The sequence below is a fragment of the Rousettus aegyptiacus genome, unplaced genomic scaffold (assembly GCF_014176215.1).
Source record: "Rousettus aegyptiacus isolate mRouAeg1 unplaced genomic scaffold, mRouAeg1.p scaffold_m13_p_10, whole genome shotgun sequence".
In the NCBI taxonomy this organism is placed as follows: domain Eukaryota; kingdom Metazoa; phylum Chordata; class Mammalia; order Chiroptera; family Pteropodidae; genus Rousettus; species Rousettus aegyptiacus.
The window spans coordinates 35,579,845-35,596,372 of NW_023416285.1; the positions used below are offsets into that span (position 1 = coordinate 35,579,845).

Sequence of the window (16,528 nt, forward strand, 5' to 3'; positions counted from 1 at the left end):
CTCATTTATACATCCACATTTTTCTGGCTCTTTCATAACACTATTAAAATGCCCTTGTTTAAGATTCACATTAGGAAAGCAGACATTAATAATAAACCATATACATAATTGGATTTTCACAGGCTTCTAGCAGTGCATATAAAACTAACTGCTTCAGGAAAACCTTGATAAGGGTCAGATGCTGGAGCATAGGATACAAGTAGTACAAGCAGGCACAATTCATAACCTGATTTGTCTACTTATTTCTTTATTCCTTTTAGGAAAAGCTTAAGAGCCCTAAAGAGACAGAGCCTAGCTTTGATACTCAGGCTTTCTGTTAGATTCTGTTCTTCATTGACAGCGGAATTCTTAACAAACAGGAGAAACAGCTAAATGAAGGTTGCAAGTCTAGGTTACCAACAAAATTAATTGGCTACTCTAAAGTTTTCTTTGTTGGTACAATGGGGATAGTAATTCTTCCCCTGCAGAATTGTTTAGAGGAGGGAATGAGGTCATGTAGGCAACACTCCTAGCAGAGCAATTGGCACAAAGCAGGCAATGATGGATAGTACTTTCCTACCCTTATGCAGAAAATTTGACCCTGGAATTGTGGAAATTATTCTGTTTCTGATAATATACTGCTTCTATTCAAACTAAATTATCTACCAAGGTAAGTTTCAAGAGAAAATAAGAACAACAAACAAGAAATGGATGAGAAAATATCATTTACTGAGTACTCATCAACTGGCAATTTCATTTGTTCCATTACATAAATTATCTCATTTATTCTTCCTGAGAAGGTAGTATTGTTCTCATTTTAAACACAGGAAACAAAAGCTAAAATATGGGAAATAATCTGATCACAACTTAGAATTTGAAAATAGCAGAACCAGGATTTAAACTCAACTCTTCCAGATGCTGTATATGCAGCTCTAACACTGTTTCTATGAATAATATCAAACAAAGTGAAAGTCACAAAAGTAATTTTGGTAAAACACTTTATAGAGAAATGGTTTCAAACAATAACTGTTAACTTTCTATTAACTAATAACTATTCATTTCAATCACATTATTTATAGAATGTTATCTGATTTAATTCATATAAACACAGAAATTACTCATTATAAAACATACATACAGGTATATATGCAGTTAATACAGAGATATTACAGAGATATATAGAGATAGATAATATATGTAAAGTATCTATCTACCCATCTATCTATAGAAAGTCCACATTTTACAAATTGAGTAATATGTACATAAATAAGCTCTTCAGAAAATTCTCACTTAAAGGTTAATTAACATGCAAAAATGCAGAAATAAGAGCCTTCAGTCTATTCTTCCTTATTTTTCCAAAGAAGAACAGAGTTCTCCCCCATAGCAATAGGAATTCTCTAAAAACTTCATTTTTAGGCAGGACAGGGCTGGAAGTTCTCTAATGAACATTACCTATAGTGCTAAATTGGGTGTTCTGTTCAAAATAACAACCAAGTTCTGAAATGAGTGGCCATGCAGATCCCAAGATAACACATCACAGGATCTTCTTGTGGGTTTGTGTCAAAAACCTGTTTATATCTCCTCTTCCTCACGATCTTGAGAAAATAAAAAATATGGCATCATATTCCCTGTTACAACTATTGAAGGTGATATGCTACCAATAATACAGACTGATTCAGACTACAGGCATAATGGCTTTCTGATAGAGGGGTGCATACTGAGCATATAAAATTACAGAAATACCATGATGGTACCTTTTCTATTTGGTTTTGGCTATACATTCATATATACCTAGTCAATGAACATATTATCCCTCTCTCCCTCTCTCTCTATCTTGCGCGCTCTCTCTCTCTCTCTTTCTCCCTACCTACCTACCTAGTTTGTCTTGATATATATGTAAAATTTGAGGCAAGTTTTAGTTTCTCTTCTTCATTAGTAAGTAGGTTTATACAGTTCAAAATATTTACAGACTATTGTTCAACACTGTACTTAGATTTAATCCTTAATTTGAGATTTGGACTCAACTTTCTTACCAAAGGAAGTACCTAAGTAGGTAGGTAGGTAGGTAGGTAGGTAGGTAGGTAGGTATGTATGTATGTATGTATGTATGTATATACATACACATCCCTAGTCACTGAATGATATATTTTTTATAATGTTCAATTCTTTTTGAAGCAGTCTGTACTTTTATAAACACACATTCTTATGTTCTAGTCAGAATCTAGCTCCTGTCAACTACCAGAATTGTTATGATTAGTATGATTTTCTATATTAATATAAATATATTTAATCAAGTACCTTCTCATTCTTGACCAATATACATTATACCCAATGTCACTTCGAGTTCAAGGGCAACACTGCTATATTTTTTCCTTAAATTATTTCATTAATTATTAATTTATTCCACAAATATTTATTGAGCCCCTAACAGAGCAGGCTCTGTTGTAGAAGATGGGGTACTGGCAATGAATAAAACAGACAAAAATCCCCACTTAGAAGGTGCTTACGTTCTATTTGAAAGAGGCACACAGACTAGAAACAAGCAAAATATGTTACATAGTAATGTGTGCAATGGAGTATAACAACCAGGACAGGGGCAAGGACACCTTATTTTATATAAAAGAATCAGAGAAAGCCTCCATAATCAGATGAAATTTGAACAGAGACCTGAAGTAGGGAGTTTCAGGCAGATCAAAAAGCAAGTGTAAAGTCTCTGAGGCAGGAATGTGCCAATGGGGCTGGAATGGGAAAAAAAAAAAAAGCTGGGAGAACAGCGAGAGATGAAGCCAGAGAGATACCCAGGAGCCAGCACACGTAAGCTGCTTTATGCCACTAAAAGAACCTTGTCTTTTACTCCTCTAAGTGAGATGGAAAAGTATTCCTAAGCACAGTACTTCATTTGGGTAATAGTCTGTATATATTTTGAACTGTATAAGCCTACTTACTAGTGAAGAGACTAAAACTTGCCTGAAATTTTACATATATATCAAGACAAATATGAATAGAAATTAGCAAAATAGCTAGTTTGTTCTTCATAGGTCCAAAATGTAAGATAATGTTCTTTGAGGTTCACATTTATATGCTCTCTGTCCTATACTAACATTATAGGCACAATTTTGCCACTAACTTTTTCCAGATACATCTCTCTTTTTTATTTTTGTCTAGGCTAAACATATTAAATTACAAACTTTTTTTGTAAAGTAAGTATTTTTAGGTATTTCAATAAAATTTGAGACAAGCATTCCAGCAGTTAGCACAGCCTTATTAGGAAAACAGTCTGCTGTCGTGTGGAGAGCCCGGAAATAAAAACTTCATTCTTTTTAGTCTCAACTTAGGTTTTTCCATTAATTAAACACTTAAAAAATAATTTTGGGTGGGTTTAGGTTTTTTTGAAATCTGGAGATAGTTACTCAGAGTCAAAGAATTTAAAAATTAATTATTGAATACAGCTTTTTTAGCCATACATAAAGCCAGGACTATCCTTGTTTAATAACTTAAGGTGACCCTTAATTTCACATTTAACAGTTCTGAAATAGAATCTTGTCCAACATCCTCATCACTGAATCCCATTAAATTAGTTCAAAGTATTCAATATAACAGTATCTGGATCAAAAAAAAATTTAAGCCAGCAAATGTTCAAATATTTGATTTTTAAAAGTTCTCATATTATTTGTGATTAACTTCACATTTATACTATCACATAGAAAGAACTGAAACACATCGTTGTTTTTTTTTATTAAGAAACTATTTTTATAAAAGCTAAATTTTGATTCCAAAATAAGACAATATTGCTTATATTTCTGATTGACAATTTAATGGATTTTGTTGTAAAATTAAGCTACTTTAGAATTCCAAAGCTTTCCAATGTTAACAAAGTATTACTTTTTTTAAAACAGAGATGATAGAAAACATTATAAATTATATTTTCTATTCTAATACCTCTGTCACTATAGGAAGAAAATCTGAAACTGTAGCAAACTAGCAACACATTCTGCATATTTTACCGAAAGGTAAGTTTATTACCCTGACAGAACTAATTCCTTCCACAACTGTTTGAATCCAATAAATTAGAAAATGACCCTGGAATAGTGCTTCCTAACAGTACACAACTCACAACATAAGTGACTCATCATGTAAATTCAACAACACCCAAACGGGTCTACGCCTTTCAATGGGACAAATCTTCCGATCAAAAAAGCTTGAAAACTGGCAATGTCAACTTGTGCAAAAATTTCTAAATGCTTATTCTCAATTTTAGTCTATATCTCCTTGTAGGTTAGGAACAAAATAGTTCAAATTGGTCCTAGGGTCTAAGGACTGCAAATTATGTAGCACTGACACAGACTCCTGTTTTCTAACTTTTAGCACAATATATAATCAGAAATCCACTTTATATCATGAACTACCTAGTATAAATATGAACCAATAAGGCATATATCTTCACATGCAATCCATTAAATATATATTCTGTTCCAGTCCAATTCATTTACAAAACAAAAAAGGAAGAAAGGGGAGATGCTATTCCTGACTCAAAATGAATACATAGTGAGCCTCAGTTTGATAAACATTAATTTTGACCCAAAGGCACAGATCAAAAGGATCTGGAAGCCTAATAGGCTATATAATAAACATGATGGCTGGCTAACAGTGGTCATACAATAAATGCTCACTAAACTGAAACAGCCCAGTCATAAAATAATATTGAACTAGTTTTAACTTTTGAAAATGACTGCATTCAATAATATCCTCAAAGGCACAAAATAAATAGACCTATCAACAATTTAACACAGAGTTCTGGCTAGGACATGTCTGTAAAACTCAACCTCACCAAATTTGCTTTTGAGAGAATTATAATCACTGAGAACAAAAGTGCTGACTATAGGCTACTATACATATGGTTCAAACAACAATATTGTCTAGCAAGTACTTATAAACTAACCTAAATGACAGAGATTTTCCCCTATTTGACTAACTTGTGAAAATTTTGAGAAGCCAAACACTAATACCTAACTCTTAAGACAAATAATCTGAACTGTATTGGATTCTTTAGTGAGAAAAAAAAAAAAAACACAGCCTCTTATCTGATGGTTTCCTTACATTAGTGCTAAGCATCTCCTCAAATACATCTAGAGAATGGGAATAGGAGATTCCTATCATATTTCTCATTTGCATCAATGGTTATAACCCAAAGGCCCAGTCAAACATGGCAATAAAATATAGTAATTACAGATCAGAGTTAGCAGCTGTGTTCGTGGGCCACACCCAAGGCTGTGGGTGAGCTGCATACCTCACTTAATGTTGGAACCATATTTGAGGAAATTAAACTTGCATTATAATTTTTGTTCCTGTTTTGACATGCACAACATCTAAGAATTTGGTTGTTTTCACACATGGCCTTGTTTTCAGCTGTCACATAAAATGCAATTTACCATCTCAGCGATCTCTTGTTTTCTAGGGAAACCTACCCCAAAGCAAACACTGGCATATGCTTATACTTTGGTGTTCCTATGAAAACAAGATGTTGCATGACTCACTGCTCTTCTTGCTGAATTGTGTGTCTTATGTGAGTTCTGAAGTAAAGGACTAGCAGTTAAATGTGCTGAAATATTGATGAGTACGGCTGTAAGAAACCAGTTATTTAGAAAAAGCATTTGTAGAGATAGAGTAGCCCTATAAAAATAGTACTAGATAGAAGGTCAAGTTCAGATAATTACAGATTCCATTTCAGAGTCACCAAAAATATTTGCTGCAATCTAAATATTTGCTGTAGTCTATGTTCAATAAAGTTGAATACTAAGAATACTAGAACAGTTTCTGAAACTTGACAAAATACTCAGAAAAGGCTTAAGAAATCAAAGAATCACACAGATCTTAACAGATCATCTAGACTAACTTTACATAATATCAACATGAAAATCATAATTTTTTTCAGGTTTCCTAATAGACGAACAATAATAACTTGTTCTATGTCAAATTATCATAATTTCCTACTAGTCTAATCTCTCATTCAATGAAATAAATATATTTTCTTTCATTTACAAAAATAGTAAGCATGAATATCTACAAATAGGCTCAAATATCATTGCTATAGCTGAAATGCTCTAGACAAAAAGGAAATCATCATTTAACTACATGCAGAGGAAACCCAACACATGATTTTATTAAAAACAGTCATCAAGATCAATATCATTTACATAACTTAATTGTCATTAAATTTTTTTACTACCAAAAAAAAAAAGACTCAGTTCATTTTACAGAAAAAATGAGAAATGATTTACTTATGTTCTCATCTAGAATAAAAGTTAAGCAGCAAATCAAACCTGAAAGTCCCAATTTTTATTCACAAACTAGGTTAGTATTATGATGCTTGGTGGTTATACTTGAATATTCCAAGGTCTCATATTTAAAACAAACAAAAGCACAGCCTCTCTAGTTGAAGTTCGAGTATGGGCAGATACTCACAATGCACTTCACTGGCCTCCTGGTACCATCACTACAGGATACTTCAGGATACAGTTTAATATAGATGAATCCTCTTATTATATAGACAGAAAAACTGCAGTTCAGAAAGATTAAAATGACTACTATTTCACTGCCCTTTCTATTACACTTGAAATCTTAACCTTTCTTTGCCTCATTTTTCTCATTTGAGAAATGAGTATAATTCTCATCATCTGCTTCACCATTGCAAGGAGAGAGCACGACTTCAAGAAAATTAAAAGCATGAATTTTAATTGGAGCCAAGCAAGATTTACATCTCAATACTATTTTCACAACAGTTAGTTAAAAGTAATTAAATTATCTGAATTAGTTTTCTTGTATGTAAAAGAGATTACCACCTATCTCACTGGATATTCTGAAAATTAAATGATGTAACATATGTAAATTATCTAACACTGTACCTACAACTTGTAGTTGATAAATAAAACAGCCATGAATTTGTAAAGCACTTCCCTGTATTTATAAAATGAATCTACTTAACATTATAATCATTGGGTATTATCATGGGCCAATTCATTATAAGCAGCCTATCTCACTACTCTGGCACTTCAGTAGCGGCAGAAGTTAAAGATTTAAATGAAAAAATAATATTTTCTTAAAGAGAAAAGGGCTTTCAGTAAAAATAGCAGAGAACAAGGAAAACAGCAGCATTAATTTGAAAGCCACTTTAAACTCAAAGGATTTTGTAACCTCTTAATGAAACATCTTCCATCTAAAAGGGATGATGGCATGTACTCAGGAAAAGGGACACAAAGAAAAGCAACTAACTACTTTAAAATAATAAAACAATGAAAATTGTATAAAAACAACAGAAAAATGAGAAATTCAATAACAAAAGGGAAGATGAATATCTCATTCTTGGCAGACTTTTATGACAAAGTGATAGCAAAGACATTATCTGTGGAGATAACATTGTGGAACAATATAAATAAATATATGAAAAATGTGAAAGAAGAGTATTTTTGTAAATGTATTTTTAGAAAATATTTGCACATTTCCCATAAGCTTACTCAATTCATTCCTCCTCGAATGTCATATCTATGTATACTCTCTGAAATGCGGAATTTTTTTATGTATAAGCACTCAATTGGAAACATGCAGAAACTAAACAAACACATAAAGTGCTCTGTGATTTGGTGAGAAGAGATGGGTTCCAGGGTCACCGGAATGGCACACTAAGTGAATCCATGTAGAATAAGTGGGGCTCTGGCTCCTTAAGTGCCCCCAGTACCTAGGAGTGCTCTTCATGGGACACTGTAGGCTCTGTTACTGAATTCTGATATACTGAATTCTCCCAAATTTTAGCTCAGCACTGAATATTTATTTTTCCATAAGAATAAAAGGACTGAATATGACTTTAAAAAGGCATTGTTAAATAATCTTCCCAAAATGATGATATTGACAAGATGGCAAGATAAGTGGACCTCTAAGTAAGGCAAAATTCTCACCCACCAAATAGGAAGTCAGTGAATAGTAACCTGATAACTAAAAAGTCAGCAGATGATTATTATTTAGAAGTATAAAGGTAAATACCAGGGGAAATAACTGGTTGCCTGTGATGAAATAAACCAGGTAAGAAGAGGGACAAAAAAAAGAGATGGCCGTTTTTTGGATTTTTTTTTTTTTTGGGGGGGGGGGGTTGTGGGGGAAGAGGGTTATATAGAATGCTTTTAATTTCTTACACTATTCGTATAAAATATTTTAATAAAAATAAAAGTAACTTTTAAGAAGTACATTTGGTGATTCAAAATATGAAATAAACTAGTACCATTAGTGATATACACATAAAAAGAGACGATTTACAGCTAATACTTTCAAATATCACGTAAGAAAATTAGATATACTAAAAAAACAAAGGAAATCCACGAAAACATACATGTCTACCGACATACACATCTACCAACATTCACACCTCCACTACATTTCCAGCTACTCCCCGTCTGTTCCAGATACACTAATCACAAACTAGACAAACTAAAGTTATTGCCCTGCCCTTTCCAGGCTCCACGACCACATCATAGCTGTGTCAATGCTTTTTCCTGATGTGCCTTTTTTCTTACTTGCCACCATATGAAACTAGATTAATTTTTTTTAAGCCAATATCAAATACCACAATTTCATTAAACAAAATCTAAGGAAAAAAAATCTTTTCTCTATGATTCTATTCTTTATTATACTTTTCTTACGGAAAATTTCACATTCTGACAGATTTATATAATATTAGTATATATTAAAACAAGAGTTTTACCTAGAGTAAACTTTGCTATATTTAACAGATTTTTATATCTATTTTCATTCAATTAGTTAACACTTTACTGAGGTCATAGAATGCATTATCAGAAATTAATTCTAATATTGTCTCTTTAAGAGACTCCTATTTAGACAATATTTATGGAATTAGAATTTAGTCTGTTCTCATTTTTATTTTAAAAACAGACCCTGAATTTCAGCTATAATCCATTTCATAAGACAAGCTTTAAAAACATCATTTAAACAATACTTCATTTTCTTCCTACTTTTTCCAACCACAAGAATGTTGCCCACATTTCTTTAAACAAATGTCTCAGCCACTCAACCCAACAACTTGTGGATATTTTTAAATTATACTAAAGAATATATTGTACCGTCAAGAAACAGTTGCGACTAAACAGAATATATGATTTATAGAGAAGATTAAGCTCTTCAGATTCTAAAAATAGTTAACTGCAATGATACATAAAAAATAATCATCAAAGTGTTTGTTTTCATCCACAGGTCATCTCGGCTAGAGAAGCATACTCTTTTTAGGCATTAGGTAGTTACTGAGAACAATGATTAAACAAGCTTTAAAATCACTGGGCAGAGTTAAAAACATCTTAAGTAAGCAAACTTTACTACACACTATCTTTGCTTACTTATTGTATAAGAAATTAGTTCATATACAGAGGGAGAAAAGTCAATGGTCCTCTGTAGAGAATGAATAACATATTTCTTAAAGCAAAAAGAAAGGATTCTTTTTCTACTCCTCCACTTCCTCTTAGAAAACAATTTATACTCAGCTTCACAGGAAAACTTCCCTTTCTGAGCTAACCTCAGTCGTTACCATTTTTTCCTTTATGGGTCATATACTGGACAAATTAACTACTTAGTTAATCATTATGTTGCCTGGATTTAATTCCTCATGTTTATGCATATTTTATCGTCTCTTTTGTGTTAAAAATCCTGTTATGGGTATTGTAGTAGATACCACATAGCTGAATAAGAAATTAATCTTTCCTTCAAGGGTGCTAACATTTCTTTGGGGAGATGAAGTGAACAAGCAGTAAGGGCCCATGGTAAAACATATGGTCTATGAAGTGAGAAAGACTTGACTCGTAGAATCAAATTCTCTGAAAATGGAACCTAGTCATTTACTTCAAGCTTAAGTTCAATAGAGTTTCAGGGCCTTGCTTTGGAAAAGCTAAGGAATACCCTTTGACTTACTGCACATGCAAAAATTTATTAGAATCTTGCTTTAGCACAAGCCATTACGAACAGTAAATCTAGCAAGTCTTCATTCAGATAGATTGTTAATTTTTCTGTCTTTAGCATCTGGCAGAATGGTTGGCATAAAACAGATACACAATAAATTTACTAATTAATTTTAATTAATAAATTAAATAGCTTCACTGAAAAAAAAAAAAAAACTGTGGCTCTAAGCTGGAGACAGACTAGGTAGAAAACTCTGAGATGGGAACGATTTTTTCTAGCAGAAGCATTAAATAATTTTACAGCTTCCCAACATCAAGTCCACCGTTGCCCTTAGTTTTACATTATAATACATGGTAGGGTAATCCTCTTACCCTGTTGTTTGTGAGTCTGTTCTCAATTAGTTCTTTTTGTTCCTTAAGTTCAAGCTTTTATTCTGTTTGTTTTTGGGGGGCATTTCTCATTCTTAGTTCTTTATTTAATTTTATTCCAACAAGGACCTCAACTTCATACTTCAGGTAGAGTGTACTTCCAAGAAAGGTTACACCTTATTTCCATGGATTACTTTCTAGTAATTCCTGCAAATAAGATGCCAAAATATTATGATTGGTAATTTTTAATAAGAAAAATAATAAACATATCATTAATTACAAATATCAGAACTATTCCCATTTTCCTTTTAAATGAGAGAGCTATTGTCAGACACTGTAGAATTTCAAAATTAGAGTTTTAGAATTCCAGACTTACAAAGTTCCCAAATTAGACATACATGGAACTGCACGTTATCAAAGCTTAAGTCAATCTGTGGTGTCTCTGATGGATATTTTGAAGTGGGCCAACTAAGCTAGCACACCACTAAAGATAATACACCAAAGTTATTCTGAGAAGTGATAAGCTCTAGCCAAAGTCACATTGTTTCTTTGTTATCTTTCAGTGTGTGACAACAGATAGAGCTTAAAATAATTTTACAAGGACAATAGTACATGTTAAATACTTGCTAACAAGACTTTTAAATTCCTCATCCTCTGTGATTTATTTAGTCTTTGCATATCAGAAAGTAATCAAAAGGTTTCTACTAAATAATGCATAAATCTTTATGAAACGTCTTAACTTTGAATCCAAAAAGTAAGAGTAAAATGTTTTTTACATAGAAAAATAATTCATATACAATAATTGAATAGGATAAGAACAATATTTAAGACTACAGAGATTTCTTGATTAAACCTTATAAAATAAGCAAACTAAGAAAATGTATTCAGATAATAATTCTATTAAATCATATAATTACATAATATTACATTATAATTTACAAATAATTAATACGTGTGTATTTGTGTATATGCTAGATATTGTACCACTGACTTCAGCAAGGAAACACAAAAAGCTTTAAATATCTATAAATTACCATAAAAATATGAGGTGCTGGTATTATTATTTTACTGGAGCAATATGTTCCTGAATATCTGCAGAAAAATTTTAGAATCATGATATGTATAAGACCTCTTTAGACTCCAAGTCTTCCAATCATGGCACAATTTACCAATCTCAATTTTCTTAGCAGTTGTAAAAGAACTTGGCCCAAGAGATGGTTAATAAATATTTAAGAATGAATGAGTAAAGTAGCTGGCAAAAACTCCTTCAATAATAAAGAAGCCACCTCTGACAACCAGAGTAAATAAATCTATCTAAGAAATGTGACTGCTCAATTCACTGTGCCAAGGAGCAGGGGCGGGGGGGGCGGGGGGAGGTGGCAATGCACTAATAGGTTTACCACCTATATACAATACTGATGAGTAACAGGTAACAAAGTTGAAAAAGATTTCAAAAAGAAAGAGAACAATACTGGAGGGTAATAAACTATACTGGTAGTGACAAAAGAGATAGAGCAGGATGGCAGAAAAACAGGCACTGACTTCAGAGAAGAAAAAAGAACCAGAAAAAAATGGGAGTCAAAGTACAGTCTAAATTTAGTACCACAATAGCACTTTGGCCATAGGACATTTACACGGAGAGGGGAAGAAGGAGAGGAGAAGGAGGGAAAAGAGCGAGCATGTAGAGATAGGCCTTAAGAGGAAACTAAGCTAACAGTCTTTTAGATTTCAATAGTCCTTAAGGGCACCAAAATATTACACTAAAAATACATCTGTTAAATAAAGGTATACTATAGAGAGTATGGACTCTACAGCCAGGTTGGCTGGGTTTAAAGCAGGGTGCTGCCATTTACTAAAGGGGCAACCTCAGGTAAGTTAGCTTTCTATGTTTTACTTTGCTCATATATAAAGTGGAGAAAAAGAATATCATTTATTTCACAGGGAAGATGCTGTATTATATATGAGTAACTATATATAAATTAGTTAGAAGAGTGATATAGCTATAATTACAAGACAGATATTCTAATACATGGCTCTTGTTCTCATTTTCACCATCTTCCTACATACCCAGTATCAAGGTATGCCTCAGACAATGAATGATATTAGAAAAGTTCACTTAAGAACTGATACCATACAGATAAAATACAAAACTCTCAGACTAACATGAAATATTAATGTGCCTAATATCAAGAATTCAGTTTAAACGAGGAAATTAAAAAAAAAAAAAAACTCAAGATTTTTGTGACATGGTCATATGTCAAAACCAGAAGATGTAGCCTCTGAAGCCTGAAGAAAATTTGCAAGCATTGGAATAAATATGGATGAGCTCAAATTTTTGTGCTCATCGAAAATGCTCTCTTTCACTCCAAGCAAACTCACATTGCAAGTTAGTCAGAAGAGAAAGGTTACAAGAAAGTGCCTGCTTTCCACTCTGCTAGTGATTTTTTAAAAAATCAAAGATAGTGTTTTTAATCTTGGCATCGTATAATATGTCAAAGGGCATACTGGAATTGCAACGAATTAGATATTTTGAAGGTGAAGGATGTTTTGGAAATGTTTGCTTCTATTTTTGAAACGCAAACTACTTCTGGACAAGGGCAGCCACATAACAAAGTCCAAAAGACTCGTTCTATGAGCATATGTATATTAAAAGCAACATTCATGAAGTCTCAAAAAAGCTGGACACAAGCTGAATTGGCTAACCCATGCCCCCAATATCCATATGTCCTACAAGGATGGACAAAAGAGAAGCAATATTAACTGAGCATACACAACATTTTGTCCACATAGCACTGTCTGGAGAGTCTGTTCCCTTCTAAAGATGAAGAATGGGCATACCCTCTGACCTACCTATTCCAGTTCTATATATTTATCATATAGTTATGCTCACACATATATGAAATGAAGCATATTTAAAGTAAATATTTAAATCATTATTAATAGCAAACTAAATGTCCATCAATAGGAAACCAGTTCACTATATTCTGGTACATCCATATAATGGAATATTATGTACCTATTTTTAAAATGATCAAGTTTTTATTATTGATATAGAAAGATCTCCAGGATAAGCTGACATTTAAAAAGATAAATTAAAAAAGCAAGATAAGAAGACAGTATGAACAGTATCTACCATCTGTAGGACAAGAGGGAAATGTACATATGTATTGCTCTTACATACATAAAATATCTGTAAAGATACAGCTGCATAGTGTTTCAATATATGGATATATCAAAATATATTTAACTTTCTCCTATTGATTGCACTAAAGAGGAGAAATGAGTAACCGAGGGAAAGGAACAGAAAGAGTTTTCATTGCAAAAGCCTGGATTTTGAACAATATGAATTTTGGATTTTGAACAGTATGAATATATTGCTCGTTCAAAAAATAAAGCAACAAAATTTTGTCTTTCTAAAAAAAGAAGAAAAAAAAATTTACTAAGGTCCCCATGGCTAGTAAATGGCAGAGCAAAGACCTAAATCTTGGACTAACACCCAATTCAAAAATGTTTTTTTTTAAACTATGCTACGATCTACAACTGCATCTTTGGAACCTTTTAATAAATGTTACTTATAAGAAAAGATTCTGAACTTTCTGTCAGAAATGTTAAATCATGCACATTCTAATACAGAAAGCAAGTAAATGTTACCAGGATTTAACTTCAGTTCTAACACTGAAGCCCATGTTCTTTCCATTCTATCATGTAGTCTCCTTTAGATAAAAAGAATAACTTATCCAAGAGATACATATAGCAATAATTTGCTATAGCCAAGAAATTTCCTCAGGCTTTAACTGAATTTTCTCAGCTTCAAATTATCAAACATATATTTCTTTTTCAAACACTTTTGCTAGAGGCAGTAGTAACTTTTAAAGATAATGACTTTAGACTATTCAGATGTCAAATCTGATAACTTCAGTCACTCTTTAACAGTTTAATCAATGCAGCATAAAAGATTTCCAGATCTTTCTGAAAAAGTTGACAACAGAAGTGAAGAGCATGAATCCTAATTTCTAGTACAGTCTCCAACTATGAATCCTGATTGCCAATAGTTTCCAATTTCAAGAATATTTTTTATGCATTCTCTTCTACAAAAAGAAAAATTCAAAACTAAAGAAATGTAAATATGTTTAAAATGTAAGTTCCTCCTGTCAGATGTCCATCAAGGGCCTTTTCTGGGAATGCATACAAACAAGCAACCTTTTCTGAGAATGCATACAAACAAGTATCTATGAAGACAGAGAAAAGAGTGTAGAAGTCATTTAGCAACTAAGCATACCACTTTGTATAAAATCTCTTCACCTTACTTCATAAGAATATGAAGCTTGCAAGCTTCATATTGTCCCAGAGTACTGGCATGCAAATGCAGGCCAATTAACACTATATGCAGTGTAGTAAACTTTAGCAGAGAGCAAATAAGCATAAAATGGATGTTTTCTGCAAATAATCATTTGTGAAAACCAAGAAGGTAGAAAACTAAGAAGAGCAGCCAATTAAAGCAAAACATGAATTAAAGGGCAAAGTGACCATCATGTATTTAGTACCCTAGGTAGCTTTTTCAGTTCGCAGAAATAATGCCAAGGCAATGGAAAGTTTAAAATTAGAAAACATATTTATTAGTCAAGTATTCATTTATCTAAGGAAGAAATTAAGACAGAATAAGAAGAGTTTGGCCAATAGCAGGACATCAAATCACCACTGGCAAGGTGACTGCATAGTCAAAGTGGTGAGCTGAGAATGACCAATTTAACCATGAACTACACTAGGCTTATAGGGAAGTGGGTGTGCCGTGAAGATTAGATGAATTCCTAACATGTTTTTAAAGCAGAATAATGTGAGTGACTCATAGGGAGTGAACAGGAACTTTATAGCCAATGTCTTTTGGTTTACCCCTTTATTTCCTTTCTTATCTTCCCTTAAAAGAGTGTAATAAAAACAGCCTAATTCTTTGCCTCCTCCTAAAATGAAAATTGCTTGGATATAAACTGCTCCTACTGAATCTACTAAAACATGGACATTATCCCCCAATTTCCTGTTTTGGCACTCTAAAAGGATAAAGCAGAGTGAAAGTATCATTCAATTTTACTCTTATCTTCCTGATAGTAAATTTATGCTCAATGTAAGATGCAAAGACCTCTTTATTAAAATGTCAAGACGAATGGGTTTCAAAAGAAAAGGCCCAGGATTTGGAGTGAATGTTAGAAAGCAAAGCAGTTGCGAGGTAAGCAAGGGCTCTCCTGGATCAAAGAAACTTGGGTTCCAATCCGGAAACAGCCATTGATGAGTAACCTTGGGCTAGTCACTAGAACTTCCATTTCTTCATCTTAAAAAAAAATTTTTTTTATACATAAAGGGGAAAAAAATGTGAAAGAACAAAGAATGCAGCAGACAGCAAAAAGACCAGGGCAAAACTAGAATCGAATAAAGATTAGACATCTCGAAAAACTGGCGCCCTAAGTGACCAGAAGTCAGACACATGAACTGTGATAATAGTGAGAGATGTAATGATAAGGATGGGAACAGTCTTTTAATTTTTACGTAATAAAGAGAATAAACAACTGAAGGATTAATAGCACTGTACTTCTCAAGATTGAGAAGGGGTGTCAAAAACTGACCTGTGTCCCAACAGTAGCCCTTAATGACTATGGTACAGGAAATCTGTACTGTGTTTTACAAATGTAGTAACCTACAAAAGTATTAGTGAATCACAAAGGCCCACCAACTAAGCTGAGAGGAAGCCTGGAGACTGTTTATTTCACTGCTGGGTAATAGACAGTGATAAAATAAATCAATTGGACCTTCTATCTCATGCAATCTGCATAGTTATAGTCAGTTCAGTACACATAATTCAAGACTTTTAAGTAGGCAAATGTGGTAGGCAGAATATTGGCCTCCCAAAAATGCCCCTGTCCTAATCTCCATACCTGTAATAGTGTTAAATTACATGACCGTGCAAAATTAAGATACCTTCCAGGTGCAATTAAAGTTACTAATTAGATGACCTTAAAACAGGGAGCCTATCCTGGGTTACCCAGGAGGCCCAATGTAACAACAAGAGTCCTTAAATGTGGAAGAAGGAGGCTGAAGAGTCAGTGTTAGGTTGGTGTGATGTGAGAAACTCTGCAGTCTTTGCCACCTTTGAAGGTAAAAAGAATGGGAGCCAAAGAAAGTAGGCAGTCTCTAAAAGCTGAAAAAGGCAAGAGAACAGATTCTCCCCTGGAGCCTCCGGA

General features: G+C 33.1%; 1 protein-coding gene across 21 annotated transcripts in view; it reads right to left on the bottom strand.

The window, feature by feature from the left end:
- The window catches only part of PDLIM5 (PDZ and LIM domain 5), a 177,851-nt gene that overhangs the window by 86,029 nt on the left and 75,294 nt on the right, over positions 1–16,528 (bottom strand). The window contains exon 1 of one of the 21 annotated variants that reach the window (XM_036227695.1): positions 10,302–10,499. The exons of the other annotated variants lie outside the window; for them this stretch is intronic. The gene's annotated coding sequence lies outside the window, so the exon portion shown is untranslated. Of the gene's footprint in view, positions 1–10,301; positions 10,500–16,528 lie in introns of those variants that run through there. 21 annotated transcript variants of the gene reach the window in all.